The sequence below is a fragment of the Salvelinus namaycush genome, chromosome 7, assembly GCF_016432855.1.
Source record: "Salvelinus namaycush isolate Seneca chromosome 7, SaNama_1.0, whole genome shotgun sequence".
Lineage (NCBI taxonomy): Eukaryota > Metazoa > Chordata > Actinopteri > Salmoniformes > Salmonidae > Salvelinus > Salvelinus namaycush.
The window spans coordinates 20,680,669-20,704,487 of NC_052313.1; the positions used below are offsets into that span (position 1 = coordinate 20,680,669).

Consider the following 23,819-nt stretch of genomic DNA (forward strand, 5'->3'; position numbering starts at 1 on the left):
GGATCAGAGAAGTGAGAACCTGGCACTCTGAGCTGTTTATTTAAACAATGTTTCTCTGATTTGATTACATTGCACTAATCTCCATGGATGGTGGATTTATTATGCAATTGAGATTTTACAGCATATCCCTAGTTGGAATAGCTCCATCACTCAAAACTCCGCAGAAAGTATTAACATAATTTAAATCCAATTTATCAGCAGTGTAATTTGGAAGTTTGCCTCACGGAGATTCTAGATTTTCTCTGGAATGGGAGAATGTCATAGGTGCGGCAGTATGGTTCCTTAGAGCCCAGTCAAAGTTTAAAATAGTAAAATGGTGAAATTAGAGATTAATCAGATGACACTAGGAAATCTAAGACGACTGCAGCTGGATACCTAAACTTATACGAGGACGATCTGATGGGAAACTGGCAGGGACTGCAGCATCACTAGTAAACTGTCCTTCTAAAAGTCATTGGTTGTAAAGTGAATGGGATCTGCATGTGTCCCTCTCATTGTTCTCTTCTCATAATGGACACAGACAGTTTGACTCTGGGGAGAGCAGGGCTGGCGGAGGTCATTTCCTGTGTAACACCAGAGGGAAGGGAAGTCATCCTATTGTGTTCTGTCCCATGCTTATGCCCTCTTTCCTGCCCATGATGACTAAGATGGCCGCCGCTGCCCATGACGAAGACTTGGACTAGTGGGGATGATGTAAGAATAGTGACTCACCATTTTATTTGTAGAATAGTTAGAGACACTGATTGAATTAACATTCTTCATATCATCTTGACTTGTGTCTATTCATTTTTCAAGCCCCTATAGGTTAAATGTTGGGGGCAATGTTGGAACAAAACCAGTGAGTAATTTCTGGAATAAATATGATAAATATTAACCTTCCCAAACTGTTAAAAACGTTTCAAACAAAACGCAGATTAGTTGTGCTGGTATATGGTACATAAATCCCAAAGAGCATTTGTGTAGCACAATATTTATATTTTACACCTCTTTGCCAAGATTAAGCTCAGCACACACTCAAATCAATAGCGTACCATCCCTATCCTGACTCAAGCCATAAATGTCTTAACATAATGAGAAAAGGCCATACCAAAATCATGCTGTAGCATCAGAGTTTAATGTATTACTTCCACAGGGTGCATTGACTGCACTCGCAGAATGCATCTTCATTTGCTAGCAACACTCTCATCCCACAGATTCACAGCACAGCCAGTGTGACGTGCACTCATTAGAGAGAGGGAGGAAAGGAGGGAGGAGAGGGAGCAATTTACAGGTGGAGGGATGTAAATGTAAATATTGACAATGTGAACAGGAAAAAGCGGTGGGGAAAAACTGTCACCGCCACCTCCCCCACCACCCCAACTTCCCCCATCTCCTCCCCTTCTCTCTCTGACTCTACCTCTCCATCGAACAATTCAAACATGGGATTCGATGTGCAACACTGCAGCGGAGGCTGTCATTATCATTCACACACAATCTATACACGGTGATCTAATGTAACGCTGCAAGAGTGTCTCTCTCTCTCCTGTTGAACTCAATAACCTCTGCCTAATAAAGGATTTTAAAGGCTTTGAGGGTTTTTATCAACTCTGGCAGGAGATAAAGACTAAATGACTGTAAATTCAGCATTGACTAGAGAGGGTCAGGAACGGTGTTGTCGGAGTTAATGACATCACCAACAGAGAAGTGTCTACAGTCTTTGCAGTTTTGTACTGGGGACAGTTTACGTGACAAATCGTTCATTCATTCACTTATCCACTCATAACTGATAGTTTCCACACAGTTATGGCAGCAGACAGGAATCTTTCCTTGATTTTCCCAGCATGTGATCGTCATACTGGAATAGGATACCTGACCCGGAGGCTCCGTGAGCCCTGCTGACGGAAATAATCCTGCTCTCCTTTTTTTATCACTCCCTTTTTATATCCCGGCCGTCTAAGCACGCCATCTCCCTTTTTAACTCCTCCTGTTTAAATTCCTCTTTATTTTGGTTGCCTCAATAGTCACAGGCTATTAGACTCCAGAGATATAGATCAGCACCCGAGCCAGTCTGTTTTTAAAATATCACACCGTCCCCCTCTGGCCGCTGCCTGTGAATGATTGCAGTGTGTTTGTGTGTGTGTGTGTGTGTGCGTGCGTGCGTATGCGTGTGTGTGGGTGCATGCTTCTCTATGTCTAAGTATGTGTCTGTATAGGTTCATCTGTAAAGATTTGCGTAAGTGTTTTTGTGTGTATGCGTGCGTGCGTGTGTTTTGCGGAAGCTCAAGCTCATTTCTGCAAGGCTGGTCTCCTGCGCTCCTCTGTTCGACAGATCGTTTTCATAACCACTTTTCTGAGGTCAGAGCCCAGACTGCTGCAGTCACGCAATCCCCCGCCTGCCGTCCTGCACTACACCACTACCACTTCACCAAAGCCTCTTAAAGGGCCAGCAGTCCCTTTGTCTCTGCTGCTGTTTTATTTAAAAAATATATATATTTATCCTTTATTTAACTAGGCAAGTCAGTTGAGAACAAATTCTTATTAACAATGACGGCCTACACCGGCCAAACCCGGACAACACTGGGCCAATTGTGCGCCGCCCTATGGGACTCCCAATCACGGCCGGTTGTGAGCTGAGCTCAGCAGGATGCTACGGTGGCAGGATGCTATGACACAACTGTGTTTGCTGCTCTTTAATAAAAGTATTAACATACACACTACCGCTCAAAAGTTTGGGGTCACTTAGAAATGTCCTTGATTTTGAAAGAAAAGCACATTTTATGTCCATTAAAATAACATCAAGTTGATCAGAAATACAGTGTAGACATTGTTAATGTTGTAAATGACTATTGTAGCTGGAAACGGCTGTTTTTTATGGAATATCTACATAGGCGTACAGAGGCCCATTATCAGCAACCATCACTCCTGTGTTCAAATGGCACGTTGTGTTAGCTTTAAAAGGCTAATTGATCATTAGAAAACCCTTTTGCAATCATGTTAGCACAGCTGAAAACTGTTGTTCTGATTAAAGAAGCAATAAAACTGGCCTTCTTTAGACTAGTTGAGTATCTGGAGCATCAGCATTCGTGGATTCGATTACAGGCTCAAAATGGCCAGAAACAAAGAACTTTCTTCTGAAACTCGTCAGTCTATTCTTGATCTGAGAAATGAAGGCTATTCCATGTGAGAAATTGCCAAGAAACTGAAGATCTCGTACAACGCTGTGTACTACTCCCTTCACAGAACAGCGCAAAGTTTCTCAAACCAGAATAGAAAGAGGAGTGGGAGGTCCTGGTGCACAACTGAGCAAAAGGACAAGTACATTAGAGTGTCTAGTTTGAGAAACAGACGCCTCATAAGTCCTCAACTGGCAGCTTCATTAAATAGTACCTGCAAAACACCAGTCTCAATGTCAACAGTGAAGAGGCGACTCCAGGATGCTGGCCTTCTAGGCTGGGTTACAAAGAAAAAGCCATATCTCAGACTGGCCAATAAAAATAAAAGATTAAGATAGGCAAAAGAACACAGACACTGGACAGAAGAACTCTGCCTAGAAGGCCAGCATCCCAGAGTCGCCTCTTCACTGTTGACATTGAGACTGGTGTTTTGTGGGTACTATTTACTGAAGCTGCCAGTTGAGGACTTGTGAGGCGTCTGTTTCTCAAACTAGACACTCTAATGTACTTGTCCTTTTGCTCAGTTGTGCACCGGGGCCTCCCACAGTTTGCGCTGATACTGAAGTACATTTTAGCAATTCCATTTACTTTTGAAACTTAAGTATATTTAAAACCAAATACTTTTTGACTTTTACTCAAGTAGTATTTTACTGGGTGACTTTCACTTTTACTTGAGTCATTTTCTATTAAGGTATCTTTACTTTTACTCAAGTATGACAATTGAGTACATTTTCCACCACTGCTGTCCTATGGGACTCTCAATCACGGCTGGTTGTGATACAGCCTGGATTCCACTCCACTCTGACAAGTCAGGCCCTAACCAGTCAATTAGTCCATTGAAACTCAGCGCCTATTTACACCCCTCTCTTTTTTCCTCTCAACAGAACGAGGAGGTTTTTGTGTTTCTGTCAGACTGGGCCATGACATGGTAATGGCTGTCTGGAGCTCTCGAATTCCGATGGCGCATTGACAAAGCCTACCATTGTCCACTGACCGCCTGTGTCCGACTCCCATGTTCTCCCCTGCCCGCACCCTGTCACAGACATACTGTGCCAGCCAACATACAAAAACAACTGAGACTGAAGAGAGGGTGGGAGAGGTAGGGGTGGGGTGGGTTGGGTTGGGTGGAAGTCACAATTTGAGAGGCTGCAGTGCATTGCGTGTGAAGGTCGGGGCTAGAAATTGTCACATGTGGCCAAGTTCAGCGACTTAATTGAATCCAAACCTCCGGACAGACCGAGCGAGCTCCAGCAGTTCCACACAGATGGGGTGGCTGTGGCCATTTGATGTTTCGCTATGCTAATTGTCTTAGCTTTCTTTTCAAACGCTGTAATTTAATGGCTGGTCCACATGAGCTCCTGGATGCTTTGAAATGTCATTATCTTAGGGAAATAACGCTGACACATACTGTATATGCAGAGCGTAATGTCGAATAAAAATGGCCTCATAGGTTTTGATGTGTTTTTCCAGATACATCCTGGAATCCCTGTTTTTGATTTTCATATTATGTCATCACTTGTGAACCCAAGGCACCCAGAATCCTGAGCCTTCTGTGAATCTACCCCAAATATTGTGACGACCAGAGGTGGCGGTAAATCTGGGAGGGTGGGAGGGAGGACGGGGAGAGAGAAAGATCATACATGATACACAGAGAGAGGACAGACGAGAGAGAGAGAGAGGGAAGGAAAGAGGGAGGGAGAGGGAGAGGGAGAGAGACAGAGACAGAGACAGAGACAGAGACAGAGACAGAGACAGAGACAGAGAGGAGGGGGAGAGAGAAAGATCATACATGATACACAGAGAGAGGACAGACGAGAGAGAGAGAGAGAGAGAGACAGAGAGAGAGAGAGAGAGAGAGAGAGAGAGAGAGAGAGAGAGAGAGAGAGAGAGAGCGAGAGAGAGAGAGGGAGGGAGGGAGGGAGGGAGGGAAAGAGGGAGGGAGAGCGAGAGAGAGAGAGAGAGAGATAGAGGGAAAGACAGAGAGAGAGACAGAGAGACAGAGTCAGGGAGGAGGGGGAGAGAGAGAAAGATCATACATGATACACAGAGAGAAGACAGACGAAAGAGAGAGAGCGCGAGAGAGAGAGAGGAGGGGGGGAGAGAGAACGAGCATACATGATACACAGAGAGAGGACAGACAGAAGAGAGAGAGACCGAGAGAGAGAGCGAGAGGGAGGGAGGGAGAGAGAGAGACAGAGAGAGACTCAGCGAGAGAGTCAGAGAGAGAGAGAGAGAACGAGAGAGGGAACACCAAGGTGTGGTGCCGTGTTGTGGGCCTCGCCAGGCCCTTAGGCCAGGGAGTGGTGTTGACACAGAGGCAGAAGGGTGTAAACTCCGTCGGAATAATTGAAGAGTCAAGGAGGCAGTACATGACAAGACAGGAGCACTTTATCTGCTACACGAATCATAACAGCACCAATACAAGTGATATAGTTGCATCTGGGCCCAGTCCAATGACAACAATGTCTCCACATATAAAGATAAAATATCATACTATGTGTCACTCACGATATTACCACTCACAAAATGCATCCCCCCTCCCCAAGGTTAATGATATTTTCACATGACACCCCCCTTGTATTGAACCCACCCAATGAATTAACTCAAAACGTATAATTACAACCACAAATAACAATAACTGCAGCGACCCTGTGTTTATAAATGTGGATATCGACTTTGCCACTTCAACATGGTTTTGTGGCACTGTCGATGCCATGCAGGGCTACGAGTCAGAAGGTTGAGGGTCTGTCAACCACCACAGACAAGCTCTCTCCCTGTCTGTTTCATTACACTACAATCATAGCTGGCTGCAGACAGTGATCAGCTATGCTATATTTATCATTTCCCACCAACAGGTTTCTGTGCCAATGCACCACACAACCAATTAGCAAATCATAACTGCATACTGATTACCGACTTCGGGTGCTTCAACATCATGGGTTGTGTTTTCGACACCACAACCACATAGACTAGACCTATGTCAATCTTGACAAACAGAAAATACATTCCTCCATACATTGTACCCAGTATGGAAGCCTTGGCTTGACAATCTCTGAATGTCATTCAACTTTTTGGTGTTTTGTAACTAATGACTGCTTACATTCATTAAATGGCCGGTGCACAGTTTGGAGTAGACGAACGTGCGCAGGTAGCCTACAGGAGACTTTGAAGTAGCCTAAACAGATGAAAACATTGTGACTGGTTGTGTTTATGCCACACATAAAAGGTCAAACATTTTAAAAGTTAAATGACAAAATATTTAGGCTATACTGAAGCATTAGGTTGTAGGTGTGCGAGGAATAGCCGCTTGGATTGGAGAGGAGGCAGAGCGCGTGTTAAACATTCCTGAATAACTGGGCCTGCTGAGAGCATATGTGGCCACATTATTATTGGGAGAATGATGATTCGCAACAGACAGCACATTCAGCATCAGAAGTAAAAATACAGCCGGACTGGCCTGATACTGTGCCTTCCTAGACCTTAGAAACTGTCGACAGTAGACCCATAACTGAATGAAACATTCAATTCACAGGGCTCTTGCGCCTTTATTCATATGACATATAATTTTGTACTCACTTTTAAAAACAACAATGCCGTATTTTTTGCATTGTGGTGTTGTAGGCTAGTCTAGGTAGAATAATTGTATTGTCCTTAAACAAGATCAATAGGAGAGCTTTGAGTTGCGTGTCTCATGTCTTCACTGTTCTTTCGTGCGTAATGACGCAACTGGCCTCTCCGCTGCCTGTCAGCTATTCTCTTTGTTCTTGTGGATTATAGAACATTGGTGCAGCTTTTAATGATTTTATGTGTGGTATGATTGCTAATTAGCCTATTGCTGATCTGGACAAACAATCCACCTACCACTATTGTCACTATGAATGGATAGACAGTTAGACCGTGTTGACCTGTAGTTCGCGCGCAGAAAAGCGTAGTGCATAAGGGAAGTACCAAACCCTAATAGGATAGGCGCATGCAAGCAGATGAGGACATTTGGCTAGAATGGAAACAATTATATAGTAAAACCTACCAAGCGGTGAATGTAAACCAGGAGAAAAAAACACACCATAAAGCAGTGAATCATTGAAAATAATTTAGATATTGCCGTGATTAAACCACGGTATGTGGAAATACATTAACGACATTGCGTGCGAACGGATCGGTATCCTGTAGATCCGACTTCCCTCTGTGAAAGGGCGTCTGCGTCTCCATGAATGTGCCCTTTGAGTCGTCTCAGCGCGAGGCATGTTGAATTTACTGTATCAAGTAATAGGGGTGATGTTACTTCAAACAGCCACTGGAACGTTCAATTGATGTTATTATGGTCTTTTTTTACTACATGGTCCGACTGAGTCATGTTCATGGATTCTTGTGTTGCACCCTTAAATTTCTCTGTGGATCTACTGTGTGATGTCTGTTGGCGGCTGTGAAGAAAACACTGGGAATTTGTTACAGGTAGAGAATTCCATCTGAATATGGAAGTTTGGATCAAAGTTCAAATTCTCAATTCTATGGTTCAGAACTTCCACATTTCCCCAAGAGGAGATCTCGTGAACCCATGCGAGAAACTGATAAGAGTGAGAAAAAAACGTGTCATTCAACGCCTAATGAAATGTCGATGACATCGTCGACAACGGCTGAGGTGGGAGGCGACGGTCAACAGGTCCCGATTGGGGTTGGGTTTGGGTGCTGCTCTGTTGATGCACATTTAATACTGGCTCTCTGATGAAAACAAACACTAGTACGTACATTAGTGTGGAGAATTTCCCCGGCATCGCACGCAACCTATACGGGTGCTCTGCCAAGGGAGCCCCAGCAGCTGCTGAATATGAGCACAACATACTGTTCCTCAGCTGGCCAATTTAAACACGATACTCAGGGCCATGTCAACAGACCGTGCATGGCATGGAATTCTTCCTTTGCGCTTGTAGCTACCTCCCGTTTGTAGCTAGTACAGGAGCACATCTTGATGAACTAATGTTAAAAGAAAATAGCACGCCCTCGACCCTTAGTCGTTTATTTTTGAGTGAAATCGTACTAGTTGACATTTATCGAAATCAAATCAAGGATTCCGTAACAATAAGAAAACATTGTATTATTTGATGTCATAGTCATTCATTCTGCATTGTCCCATGAGTAAGTTATTATAGCGATCTGTATTCGTAGCACCAGGTCTCACTGTAATAAGGTCAGGATCAGGGATGATTTTGACAGTAACTGCTTCAAAGTGGGCTAGTAGGCTAGAGGTTCGGGTTACCAGGCTAGACTATGGTTTCACTTTGTTATTTCAGATATGGGCACTTAAAGTATGTGCCCATGACAGCTCAGGTGTGCGACCAACTTACATAGAAAACCATGGTGATGCATGTACAGTAGGCATCATTAACAGGCAATGGGGAAGAGTGTTTGTGCTCTTTGTACAGTGGCCAAATACAAAGTGCTGTACAACTGGCATAGAGGCCCAATTCATTAGCTCAGATTAGCTCAATTTCAGTTGCTATAATGATAGACATCTGGGATGAGGCCTGTAAAACGCCAGCGCTGCGCTTTGTAACTGAGTGCTGTTTAATTGGAAATGAGACAGAAGCTATTACAGAAAACAAACATATTTCCTGTTGGGTCTTTGAGAGGTGCCAATGCCAGCCCATAAATAAGTAAATATCACTATGAAATCTTTACGTGTTTAACTGGAGCTCTTGGCTGTTAGAATGTTGAAGCTGAGAATTTATGAATGGCGTACAAATGTGGTTTTTTTTCACATAATTTTTTTTTCAGCTTGTTAATTAAATAATTATTATTAGTTTATGCTCAGATAATAAATGACACTGCAGTTCTCAAAAAGACACAACTAGATGAAATAGGGTGAGTTTGACACCGTGGCACAAACAATCAATCAACGGAATGCCATGCAGACACTAAGCACCACTGACTCCATCTTGTGAAGAGAAACACTTCATCAGAAGTCTACTGATACATTCTTCCCTACCCATCTCTCACGTACAGCTTCTTTTCTCTGTTTTATTTTACTCCGGCAGCTCAGTTTTAGACATTTAAAGCCTCAAAGCTGATCTCCCTGCAGTGCTGAGCGACGTGATGTCATTCAAAAGCCTAGTGAGGCCGAGGCTGTAAATCCGGCAGCATTAGGGCCTGGCGTGGCCCTGTTTACTGTCAAACACTTATAACATACCTTAGTTTCTTCTGTGTTACAAATTGTGCTTGGGGGCTTGAGAGCCCTGCCAAGGAGTAGTCACGCAAAGGGTTCTGCAGCGAATAACTGGAGCATTCATTAGTCGTAACTGTCCTCTGCCACTTCTCATTCAGAGCAATTACTCCCTTATGTGCTTGGAGCCATCCACTGTTGTTTGTGTTAGCTCCTTTCTCCAGTTCACTTTCTTTCTCTCTTTTCATTTCTCTCTCTGTTTTCTCTCCCTCTCTCTCGCTTTCTCTCCCTCTCTTCTCTCATACAACAATGAAATATTTTCTGCTTCACTCATTCCGTTGCCATTGCTCTGTGTTATACAGTATGTCACACAGACAGGTGGTCCAGGAAATTATATAAATAACAAAGTTTTCTGCATATTTTTTTGTGCTTTCTAAGCCTAACCCCCAATGGAGTAATTAATCCTATTACCACATAGAACCAGATCAATTTACAGGACAGTAGGTATTGGCTGGTGAACCCAGTGACAGCATGGTAACCCAATGTCCAGTACAGTACTTTACTGATTGGCTGGTTTTCCATAATCGCTCCCTTCTTCCACACCAATCTTTGCCCACATTGTTAACTTGGGGTCATGCCCAGGGCCACCTTGTTACCCCGACATTACTTTTCGCTGGAACAGCCATACTGAAAAGCTTGCCCCTCGATTTATTCATTAACGGATCCTATTACTGCCAATAGTGCGCCCGTTGTGAGCGCCCATCTCAAATTGTCGAAATCCTGCGTGATAGCTAATATGTCCTGATATAGGAAACTGGCAATGGGGGGAGACCGGACTCCTGCCAACAGGTCTATGGTTGGTGATGCGTTGTAATCAATTGCTTGATTAGCAAAATCTACTGAAAGGCATGGTTAAATGCACCTTTGAAAAATAAAGGTGTTTAGCTGGAAACTGGACAGACATGCAAAACACATTTAAATATCACCATCAATACATTTATCCATCTAAAATATCAGATAAAAAATATATAAGATGAATACATATACAACAGCTTTCAATACCGAAGTGCTTAGGTTTAAGTTAAACAACTTAAGTCAAACAATGGCTTTTTTGGGGGGGATTAAAGAGCTTATGTTTGGTAAAGTATTATTGTTATGTGACTGCTTTATATAAAAGTACCATGTATGTCAAATGTGCATGCAAAACGTGTATGTAAAATGTATATGTAAAATGTATGTATATGCAGCAAAAAAGCTTAACATTTTTTTTTAAAGTTATTTGTCCTCTGAAGAGGGTGGGTGGTGGAGGGGTTATTACATTTAAAAAAATACACATTTTAAATAAAGATGAAAAAAAGTACACATTTTTAGCCCTTTTTCTCCCCAATTGGTGGTTACATTCTTGTCCCATCGCTGCAACTCCCCTACTGACTCGGGAGAGGCGAAGGTCAAGAGCCATGCGTCCTTCAAAACACAACCCTGCCAAGCTGCACTACTTCTTGACACACCGCTCACTTAACCCGGAAGCTGGCCGCACCAATGTGTCGGAGGAAACACCGTCCAGCTGGTGACCAAAGTCAGCTTGCAGGTGCCTGGCCCACCACAAGGAGTCACTAGGGCGTGATGGGACAAGGAAATCCCGGCCGGCAAAGCCCTCCCCTAACCCAGACGACACTGGGCCAATTGTGCGCCACCCTATGGGACTCCCAATCACGGCTGGTTGTGATACAGCCTGGAATCGAACCAGGGTCTGTAGTGACACCTCTAGCACTGAGATGCAGTGCCTTAGACTGCCGCGTCAACTCGGGAGGCACGTTTATCACAGTCTCAATGAGTTATCAAATGAACTCTCTACATATGGGGCTCCTGAGTGGCGCAGCAGTCTAAGGCACTGCATCTCAGTGCTAGAGGTGTCACTACAGACCCTGGTTCGATTCTAGGCTGTATCACAACCAGCCGTGATTGGGAGTCCCATAGGGGGGCGCACAATTGGCCCAGTGTCGTCTGGGTTAGGGGAGGGCTTTGCCGGCCGGGATTTCCTTGTCCCATTTGGCCGGGGTAGGCTGTCATTGCAAATAAGAATTTGTTCTTAACTGACTTGCCTAGTTAAATACTAGGTACCACATCTGCAAACAATACAGTGTACTTACACAGAGGAAAACAGGTGGTTGTTACAGTCTTAAAAGACCAAAAATTATAAAATATAACCAGCCCAATAAACATTTCATTTGTCATAAAAAACATTGTCTTTTTATAACAGCTGATTAACATTTGAAGACCTTGTTGAGTGCAAATTCATATTAACCCCCCCAAAACATGAATCTAAACATATGAATGAACAGCAGGAGCTGCTAACTGAGAATTAATTGCTATATAAATGGAAAACAAAGCAATAGCTGCTTCCTACATATTGCCTATCTAGCTCATTGCCAGTACATTGAGATGTATAAAGGCCTAAGTGACATGCAGGGGAGGGGAACATCATTTCGCTTGTCTGACCTTAGAGCCTAGCAGCCTGCTTGACTGTGATTAGAGAGGACAGACTCCAACAATGGTGTTGGGCCAACAAAGGGCCTCTCGGTTCCATATGAAGGGCACACAAACAAACCGCCATGCTGTGTTCTCAGCTCTGTGGTGCTCAACAGTAACAGTAACAGTTTGCTGTTTTCTGTTTGCAGTGTGAGGCCCCTCAATAAGGATTTGTGGTAATTCACTTATGGCCATTTGTGATCCTGGGGGCGTCCTGTGGGCTTTGTTCGCCAGTGGCCACTCAAGCGGAGAGGTCAGCTCAGACAAAGGGAGTGTCACGCCTTTGATTCAAACGGCCAACGAGTTAGACATTAGGATCCTAAATACATACACCAGCTTGCCATTCAGACCCTTACTGCACACATACAAGAGGTTAACATGTTAACACTATTTTATAGTATTGTATAGAGCTGAGTTACAAGGTCAAAAGCTCTTTGCAACGAATGTTCAATTCAGCGGATAGAATCGCATTATCGTATTAGTTACCTCAACGGGAGGAAGAAGCATTCATATTTGCATTGCAAATGGAATGATAAGCATACACGTATACTTATGTTGCTCATGCAAACATAACTTGCTCACGCAATGCATAAATAATTACCCATGGCATTGTGTGCAACGACAAAAAAAAGGGCAATATTGGCATTTAGGTTTGTCAGGAGCTGTCGTAGAGAGAGATGCTCCAAGTCAGTGAAGCACACGCAGATGGGAAGAGATTCCTACACAGTGGATTCAATAGGAATACGCAGCAGGGGTGTCAGCTCTCAGAGTGTGAATGAAGTGACTGGAGGGAACTGTGTCTCGGGAGGTAGCCAAGCGGTTAAGAGCTTTGGGCCAGTAACTAAATAGTCGCTGGTTCAAATCTCAGAGCCGACTGGGTGAAAAACTATCGATGTGCCCTTGAGCTAGGCACATAACCCTAATTGCTCCTGTAAGATGGTCTGGATAAGAGTGTCTGCTAAATGACTAAAACATATCTTAGTGGGGTTGATAATCACAGAGCCTTAACAACACTCCTCATCCTTCATTCAGGGGAAGAACGAGGACCACTCATCATCACCAGAGCCATGCATTTACGGGGTTCAGCAAACCTTTTTAGAATTTTTAATATTGTTCTAATTCTAGATATTCAGATACATACAATTGTTCAAATATTCCCCATGTGTTGGTAATAGGGAGCTAACATGGCTGCCATAGAATGTTGTAGTGTCATGAAACGTACATATTCTAACTCTCTAAATACATGGCTCGGGTCATCTTCAGGTTCCATCGCAGGGGATAATCGGGAGAGATGTAAAGATGAGCAATCAGATGTCCGTTGTTGTAGAGGAAGAAGATATTGTGGCGGACATTGGATTGGACACACTGGGTTATGTTAGCAGTAGGGAGACAATAGTAGGCCTTTCTATGAACCACACCCGTTTATAATGCATTACGATCACATTTTTAGTACCCGCTATCACTTTATAGGTGATTATAAGACTCACTAAAAGCATATAATATAGCATTTCCGAATGTATGTACATGCTGTAACATCATTCACTATGCACTAGACAGAATGTACACATACAGGAGGTCAGAACACCATGAGAATAGAGTCCACGTTACAGTAATTCAAAAGACAACTTTTTTTGACATAGGCAGGAATGACCTTTGTCTTCTCAAGAACGTTTGGGGTGACAGGGAAGAATAGTGGAACGGAATCAGCAGGATGAGGAACGAAGAGGAATGCGGCCACGGGCAACCTATCTAGGATTCTGTTCTGCACCTCTCTGACACCGCAGCACAGCAGCAACGGCTCGTCACTTTGGATAATTCGTCAGACCTGTTTTGACACATGACATTCAACTGTAACGATACGTTGAAACCCCAGGATCCCTCGGGCGCAATATATCGCGTGCAAAATAACTGACCGTGTATCTACAGGAGACACACAAGGTACTGGATTTACAAGGGTTGCGGTCTTTACTTTGTAGTGGGATCGTGATAAATGTTCAAGTGATGACTTTATTGTCTGGTTTTATTGTTCCTTCACCGTGACACAATAGTTGGGTGGCAGTTTGGTCACAAGCACCAATTGAACGGTCAATTAGTATGCTTTATCTGTCTGGAGATTGGTGCCTCTGTTGCCTCTTTTAGTCATTTACACAATTAGCCAACCATATAGACGGCACGGCATAGTGAAACATTTGTTCTCTAAATGCTTTTAAGATGTGCAACTCCACACATCATTAACTTTTGGGGTGGATGTCTACAACTTGTCACAATCACTAATTGATAAAACATTACGGCACACTTCAACTGTTATCCCTTGTTCAGTGTCGTGAGTCTGTACCCTGAGTGTACAAAACATTAAGAACACCTTCCTAATATTGAGTTGCACTCCCTTTTGCCCTCAGAACAGCCTCAATTCGTTGGGAAATGGACTCTACAAGGTGTCGAAAGCATTCCACAGGGATGCTGGCCCATGTTGACTCCAATCATTCCCACAGTTGTGTCAAGTTGGGTGGATGTCCTTTGGGTGGTGGACCATTCTTGATAGACACGGGCAACTGTTGAGCGTGAAAAACCCAGCAGCGTTGCAGTTCTTGACACATTTAAACCGGTGCGCCTGGCACCTATTACCATACCCCGTTCAAAGGCACTTAAATCTTTTGTCTTGCCCATTCAACCTCTGAATGGCAGACATACACAATCCATGTCTCAATTGTCTCAAGGCTTAAAAATCCTTCTTTAACCTCTCTCCTCACTTTCATCTACCCTGATTGAAGTGGATTTAGCAGGTGACATCAATAAGGGATCATAGCTTTCACCTGGATTCACCTGGTCAGTCTATATAATGGTGTTCCTAATGTTTTGTACAGTCAGTGTATATTGTATGTACAGTACAGTATCTCGATATTGTGGAGACATGTTTGATCCTGTGCCCATGGCAAATACTGACACAGTTTACAGACTTTCACTGTCTGAAATCTCCTGTTGTAAGTCTTAGCTTACATGTCAACAACATGTTGATGCATCATTGCACTCTATAGTGCTAAACTAAGGGACTTCTCTGACCAGAGGTTTCATATGTATGGGGCAACTTCCTGATCGACGACCTCAAGGTAGAAAAGTTTAGTGGGACACAAGGGCCTTTGTGGCGTGATTAAAACCGGAGGACGTCTAGGGCCCGACATATTGCTGACGTACATTGAGCATGAGGTTTAGGTTCCTGTAGCCACCCTCTTCCCCATTCTTGGCTCATTTATAGTGCTGAGGACAAAAGAGGCAGACATGTCTTACCAAAGCAGTTTCCTCAAAGTGTTGCACTGTGGCAGGAAGGTCCAGTCCTTAGTTTCATGTCAACTAGTACCTGACATTTAGTTACATCACATTGTTTCCACAGACAACCCCCTCTGGCACACAGCCAGGTCTGAATTTACTATGCGCAATGTCAACAAGTCTGCGTGCGAAGCCAACAAGCTGATCTAAAAAAGTACAAATATTGACAAAGTTCCTCAGACTACAGTACAAATGTAAGATCTTATTTTGGCCTATATTGTCACTGCAAAATAATCCTGCAGCAACAGGATTTGAACATTTAGTGGTTAGGCTATTAGCTTGCCAAAAGTAGGCTACATGAAAAGTGCAATACTGTTTTCAGTGCATTTATGTAAATCACAAAGCTCATCTGCAATTCCTGCAGTGCAATAAAATTCTCAGAAACAGAATAGTGATCAAATTAAGATCCTACATCTGTATTAGGTTGGAAAACAACATTTAGAAAGATTTTATAGGATTATCACAGATAAAGTGTAGATAATGCAGGCTGTTGAACCTCTCAACACAAAACAGAGCCACACTGACAGATGGATCTAATGAAACACATGTTCCAGAGGTTAAAATAAGTGTGAAATCCAATATAGAGGCCTTTAAAACATTTTGATTTACCATGTAACGCATAGAAATATAATTGACCTCATCCCACACATTTACAGTAACTGTGTGGTGACGAACATCCAACCTGTTGTGTAAGGAAGGAACGAGGTTGGAGACAGGTTTTTTGTGTGTGATTGTGTGTGTGTGTGTGTGTGTGTGTGTGTGTGTGTGTGTGTGTGTGTGTGTGTGTGTGTGTGTGTGTGTGTGTGTGTGTGTGTGTGTGTGTGTGTGTGTGTGTGCGTGCGTGCGTGCTTGGGGATTTATGTGCGTGTGTGTGCGCCCGCGTGCATGCATGAGTGTAGGAGTGTGCACGTGGCCCTAGGGGATTTCAATATGATAGTACACTCTCTTGAAGAGCACAGGGCAGTCAGACTAAACAACTGTTATTGTGATACCAATGGATGGACCTGAACTGAACTGAACTGCTCTGGCTCTGTCATAGAACCCCATCAGTTTTCACTGGATGAGACTAGTTCTCTTACTCATCTCTAATGGGAGCACATAACGACTGTAGAAGACCCAATCTAATTACAGGGGGAAACGCATCCTAAACATGCAGCAAAATGGCCCTTTGCAGTTCCTTCTGATTCGGTTTAGAATGACGGGAGCTCAAACAGACTTCAATCAGACTTCAAGTCCCACGTTGCACTATGCATGCTCTCTGAGGACTGGGTACATTAGATACGCAAACATATCTCTATAAATCATTGTTGTGTTTTCATTGGAACTTAAAAAATCCACTAACGCTACGTGTGACCCCGTCAGACATCCCCAGCAGCACTATCAGCAGTTTATAAGAAGCGAAGATTACTGCCAAGCTTAAATTTATCACATCTCTAGATTGGATTAGGTTTCACAACTCTGTTCGAATCTTTCAGCATGGACGGTGTATCTCAGAGAGGCCGGAAACAGAGTAATTGAGAATGAAAAGATTATCTTGCATTGATAATTGTTAGCCAGCTGAGACACTAACGCGAACATGCCCAGGCTTGTATTTGATCAACCCTCAGTGACAGATATAACCAGAGGTGGCAAAAAACCTTGATGCAGCAGGAGGTCCCATTTGTCCCCTTAGCCATCTGCCTTATGCCTCCCCTTGTCCAGAGGAGGGAGTGTCAGGGAGGAGGTGTGTGTGAGTGCCAGCCCAATGTGCCAGGCCCCGTAGGGGTGATGATGGGCGAAAGGGAAACCCGATCAGTCAGCCACGAGGAGCACGGCGCGCCGCCCGGGGCGAGAAGAGAGACGGTGACAGACGTCGGCAAAATAAGCCTTAGTCACACCTTGGCTGGCAGTCCAAATTGTCTGTAAGGCCATCCTCCCATCGCTTGACTACCAAGCCCACAGATGGAAGTGGAAATGCTCTGCCTGGGTAGCAAGGCATGCTGACTGGGTGCTGAGGAGGAAGTGGTTATTTAGTACAGCACTGCACACAGACATGACTAATGCTTCTTTATCTATGTCTATGTCATATTTCAGCTGCTGTTTGCCTAGCATCAACACACATACAAGAATGTCATGGTCTTTCTGAGTAAATAGCAACTAGAAAGTATCATACACTTAGGACTGTTTTCCATAATTTGGTTGAGCAGAGCAACTCTTATGTGGGTAAGGGGTCTCTTGTGAGATATTGTTAATCTTTTAGAGTTGAGAGTGTGGGTGGCATTCTCTCTGGACTGTAACCTTGTCTCACACTTCCCAGCTGTGAAATCACACAGCCCATCACACAGCCCATCACACAGCCATCACACAGCCCATCACACTGCCACACAGTCCATCACACAGCCCCACAGCCCATCACACAGCCCCACAGCCCATCACACAGCCATACAGCCCATCACACAGCCACACAGCCCATTACACAGCCACAGAGCCCGTCACACAGCCGATTACACAGCCACAGAGCCCGTCACACAGCCCGTCACACAGCCCATCACACAGCCACAGAGCCCGTCACACAGCCCGTCACACAGCCACACTGATCTCTCTGCACTGTAAAAACAATACACATACTGTAGATGTTTTACTGTAATTCTAGGCTAGTGCACCCAGCAGGCACCCAGCAGGCACACACACACACACACACACACACACACACACACACACACACACACACACACACACACACACACACACACACACACACACACACACACACACACACACACACATCACAACTGCTGCTACCAGGCTGTTATTATACTGCTCAGTTCATACACTGTCCCCCATCCCCCCTTCCCCAGAACACATGGAAATATTGGACGATAAATTGTTCCTTCCTGTATTATACTTATGCTACAATGTTCATTCTATTCTACTGAGCCATTTACTTTATGTTCGTATTCTTATCTTTTATATTTTTTAATTGTTGTTGCATTGTCGAGGAGGAACCTGCAAGTAAGCATTTCATTGGACGACGTACACCATGTGCATTACGTACATACGACTAATAAAACTTGAAACTAACTATCTTGAAACTATCTCTCTATTCTATCACACTTTTCATTATGTTCCACAGATACTATTGATCTTAACGTATTGTTATTCTATAACTACAAGACATGGCATAAGTGTCTTGCCTTGGATTAAAATCATATGACTCTAAAATACAGCCATTTCAATGATCCTCCAGTTCTTCAGTATATGCCACTTTCCATTCCTGCAGCCTTTCAGAAGCTTGCAGTGCGTTAGCAGGGATTAGATCCCCAGGACTGATAGAGGAGAAGAGAGAAAGGAGAGCAGATGGGCCTGTCCTTCATTACTGGGTCAGGACTCAACCCATCTGATCCTCATCACAGGCCCTATTGACTTCCTGATAACGGAAAATAAATAACATCTGAGAGGTAGCGTGATAGTGGATAGCACAGAGGACCAGGAACAATGGGGATTCACTGGTGAAGTTGCAGAGTTATTTGGGGGTTTCTATTGGTCCCTCCTGCTACGTTATGTTGCATTACAGTCATAAAGCAGACGCTCTTATCAAGAGCACCTTATTGCACAGTCATTATATAGTATATTGACTGTACATGTGAACCCACAACATTTGTGCAGCTAGCACTACCTAGAACATACTACTTAGCAAACATGCCGTAAAATTATTACGCTGAATGTTTTTGTCAAACCTGTTAGTTCACGTTAGAAACCCAGGGATATGCATCTATTGTTATCTTTACCGAAGCAGTGTATGTCCTACAAATCTGGGTTTACCCTTCAATTACCCTTCCTAATATACAGCGTTAAGCACATTCCTGTGTGATTGGAGACTGAAGAGATTGAGATTGAAAGGACTCAGACCTGTCGTGTGGGATAGACTGTGAGGAGCTTAGTGGAATATAGAATACATGGGGGGAATAACTGGAAGCAAGAAGACAAAAGAGAACGGTTACTTAATCTGCAGTGTAAACCCAGAGCTGACTAATTACACTGAAATCCCAGGGCTGTGACCCGCCATTAAAACATGGTGGGGAATTACAGCTCACTGCTCTGACAACAGAGACCCAACGATAGGTCCTGTCACAGACACAGCAATCTGGTGTCTAAAACCCAGGCAGATTCATACGGTGCTGTAATCTGGTTTAATTAAAACATTGTAAACACTGGGAGGTTGTAGATGAGAGTAAACATATAAACACACACACGTACACACACACACACACACATGCGCACACAGACACACTCTAACACACATGCACATATATGTCTTAATTGTATTGTTTATATAATTTGTTTGTTGTGTTGCCTGTATATCGTTCTATTTAAAAGTTGTGTCTATCAATCTATTCGTGTTTTGTAACTTGTCATGTTTTGTGTTTTTTTTTGTCGGCCCCATGAAGAGTAGCTGCTGCTTCTGCAAAAGCTTATGGGGATCCGAATAAACAAATTAACAAATAAACACACACACGCTCACAGAGGGGAGGGGAGGGAGGCTAGAGCTGTGGTTCTCAAATAGTGGGTCATGGTCAGTGACTTTTGGGTAAAGGCTTAACATATTCTTTTGTCTATTTATTGGGTCACAGGCAGGTCAAATGGCTTCAGCAGCGTCAGAAAGTAAAACATTGGGAGCCACTAGGTTAGAGACCTGAGTTATATGTGTAATCAAGGCTAATACGACACACCTAACCATACATAGGGGAAACCAAGGCAACATTTTTGGCTTTTATGATTTGTGTCACAGAAAACACAGAGAAAGGAGCTACGTTGAGCATAGGTTGATTGCTTCCAGTTCTGCAAATGTCTGCAAAGGTTTAGTGCTGGCTTCATTGTAACCTAAAGCTTTTGCATTATGTCGAGGCACACAAGTTATTGACTACTCACAAACCCATGGGGGAGACAGGATTGGATACTGTTCAACTTCCTTCAGTGAGGATATACAATTGGAATCTACAAGGATTCTATTGTATGCCGACTCAGTCAAACCATATTTTATCTGGATCTAATGTAGTCAACTGTACTGCCTCCAACCATGCAGCTACCTTAGAGGCATAATCCTTGGAGAGGGCCTGAGAGCTGAACAAGATAGATGGATCAAGTCGACACACATTCAAAGTTCAAATACCAGACATCCATGCTCATCACAGTCCTCAAGAGCACTGGAAATAATCTGCATTGATTTAAATGAGTACTGCACTACACAGTGGTTAGCTATCATGACCTCTTAACATATAAATTGAACAGTAACCAATAGGTTGTTGTATATTAAACAATATACCTGTATACAGTATATACGGTAAGTATCACGTATGTATTCTACACTCACATAATGCCAATAGGTCTTATAGGCTTGATACAAACAAAACCTCAATATTTTATAACATTTTCCAATTACTGTGAGTTATCCAGTTCCCTTAGACCCTTAGGGTAAATTTGCACGCAACTGTACACACTACACTCTTTACTACTGTATACTCTGTTCTGCTCCACCCAATGGTACGAGACAGGGGCGGACTGGGACCAGAAATAAGCCCTGGCATTTCTAACATACCGGCCCATTTTCTTCTTTGAGGCCCCCACACCAGCCCATTTTCTTCCTCAAGGCCCCATTATTAGCCAGGACATGACCATTTTGCATAAAAAAACCAAATAAGACAAGCCAACTATGTTAAAAATGGACCAGCCCATCTGGCAATTGCCCAAAATGCCAAATGGCTAGTTCGCCCCTGGTATGAAAATAACCGCTATCAGCCACTGTCTCCTGATCCAGCCAAAACCAGACACCAGGGCCCGTATCCATAAAGCGTCCGAGAGTAGGAGTGCTGATCTAGGGCCTTTCTGATAACAATTGTTAAGATTATATGGACAGGTGGGGTCCTGATCCTAGATCAGCACTCCTAGTCTGAGACGCTTTGTGGATACGGCCCAGATATGTCGTTATTGTTTCTGTCTTTTCCAGTCATCCTCCCATCTGTACGCCTCCCATCCTCATCTCCCTCCTGATCCTGCCGCTGAGACCTCTAGTCCCCCTAGTGGTGGGAAGGAAGACGGCACCCTTCTATTCTGACCGGGGCCAATAATAAACCACTAGATATAATAGGATAGCGCAGACACAAGGCGTCACTTTTATGTGTGGTTCTATTCCTGCTGTCTTTACGAGGAAGTCATGTAACAAATGAGAGCTGACTAGATTCAATTCAGAGAATGATCGAGATCTGAGGAGGACAAATGCTTAATGCCAAACTATAATTGATCTCATTAAATAGACCTAAGCATCAAAGCATCTAATCTGCTCAACATGACTACTGTCCTCTGTAGCTCGGTAGGTAGCGCATGGCGCTTGCAACGCCAGGATAGTGGGTTCGATTCCTGGGACTACCCATATGTAAAATGTATGCATGCATGACTGTACGTGACTTTGGATAAAAGTGTCTGCTAAATGGCATGTATTACATATTACAGATAAGAACAGGCTAAATTAGAATAACTATTCCTTTGTATGATTATTTCTTCACTATGCCCACCACTGAAGTTAGGATACATTTCCAAGCTACTGTACGTTGCTTTGATGATATCTAGTCCCTCTGTGATCAAATCCATTAAATCCACCATGTCTTCATCTCACACTGGCACTTTTAACAGCCTTAGCACCTGTGATCTGCGTGATGGATAAACTGCCCTCTAGGTCAGGTTAATGGGGTTAAATGGTCCCCAAAAGGTGCCACCATGCAAAGAGTTGAGAGGTCAGGGAAGTGCATCAGGGTATGTGAGCTTTGACCCTGCTTCAGTGTCATAGAGAAAAGGACAGCAGAGTACATCAGTCCTGCTCCTGCCTTCCTCCAAGCTAATTGGTCATTCCAGCCAAATCGTTCTCTACTTGACTACAGTATACCTGTTCACACCAATCCATTCTAAAGCCCAACAGGCACTGATGTGATTGTGATTGCTGTTGCATCCTCAAAGGAATTGCCTTGAATGAGGCAATTTATGTTCATTGCCCCTGTGCCCCACTCACACTTCAGCAGGTAGAATCCCTGTTCATAATAAAGGCAAAAAAGCATTGGGGTTGAGCATGTGTTTTGTTTTAGATCTCTCTCTCTGTCTCTCTTTCTCTCTCTCTTTCTCATGTTTCATTTGAGCTTTCTCTCTCTCGTGTTTTGTTTGAGCTCGCTCTCTCTCTCTCTCTCTCTCTCTCTCGCTTTCTCTCTCTCTCTCTCGTGTTTAATTTGAGCTCTCTCAATCTCTCTCACTTTCTCTTTCTGTCTCTCACGTGTTTCGCTTGGGCTCTCTCTCTCATTCAGCTGTTTCCTGAGAGATTTGTTTTGACCTCAGTGCCATGGAGGCCACGGGCCCACAAAATGTTTTTAGGTCTTTTTCTGAAGTGCCCCATAAATATTTGAACGCTCTGTGGATGAGGAGTAACGAGGGAGTAGAGAGAGCGAAAAGAGCCAGACACTCAAAACACACTGATGATAGATGTTGCTGGAACGCACCCGCCTGTTTTCGCTATTGTTTGAATACGCAAGAGACTTGAGGGGAAAGTAACGACTTAAAAGAGAGAAAGAACATTATCAGGTCATCTGGCAGAGAGGAAAACATCTTTCCCCACTTTAAAGTATTACAGATTGTTGGTTGATACTCTACTGGAGGGACACTGTAACTCAGTGTTACTTAGTGCAGAGTATAAAAATCAAGTCCAGAGCATACAAATCAGGGTTGGCATCAATTCGAATTGAAGGCAGTCAATTAAGGAAGTGATTTGAATAGAAAGCAAAAAAATATCAAACAACCTTTGAAATCAATCGGTTCTACTTCAGTTTGTTGGGAAGTCATTGAAAATAGATGTCAGTTTTCAATTATTGAATTGAAATGTCAGTTTACTTCTTGAATTGACTGCCCTCAATTCGAATTGACCCCAACCCTGATAAAAATAGCCAAGACCTGGACGGAGAACAGCTCATGAGATAGACAGAAAAGAGGAGGAAAAACAAGAAAAAGGGAGGGAAGTTATGATAAGCCCGAAAGTATTTGTACAACGTTACAGTATAAGATAGTGGAGAGTAATGTTGATTGTTGAAGAAGTAGTGGAGAGAAGCTAAAATAATTCATATATACTTAATAATAATATAATATAATTAATAATATATGTCATTGATTACCCCTCGTCAATCCAACCAACATTTAAAATATTGCAAATGAACATCAAATAACCTGTTCAAATGCACTTGTGTGCTAAATGACAATTTACTTAAACATTTTCTTACAACCAGAATGTTCTTAAAACTATGCCTGAGGATATGTTGAATAACCATGTGTCTCAAACAGTTTGTGTAACAACTGTGAGACCCTGAACAGGATATTTAAATTGTAGGTCCAGACAACCACACAAGCTCCCAGGCTGCTATTGAAAAGACTGAGGATATATTCTCAGCTTGTCACACTGTGCCCAGGAGCTGAGATCTCTGACTTCATGTCTGTCCCTAAAAAGAGAGGAGTTCTCCTGAATGTACTGCTGAATGTATCTCCACTCATACACACAGACTGAGATCTATATTTTGCAGTCGACTACATACACTTACAGCTGTGTCTTGTTTTGTAGTGTACTGTAGTTTCTGTGGTGAGTCTCTACTCCC

General features: G+C 43.3%; 1 protein-coding gene across 1 annotated transcript in view; it reads right to left on the reverse strand.

The window, feature by feature from the left end:
- LOC120050376 overlaps positions 1 to 23,819 on the reverse strand; it is a 62,540-nt gene that overhangs the window by 36,494 nt on the left and 2,227 nt on the right. The window lies entirely within an intron of this gene.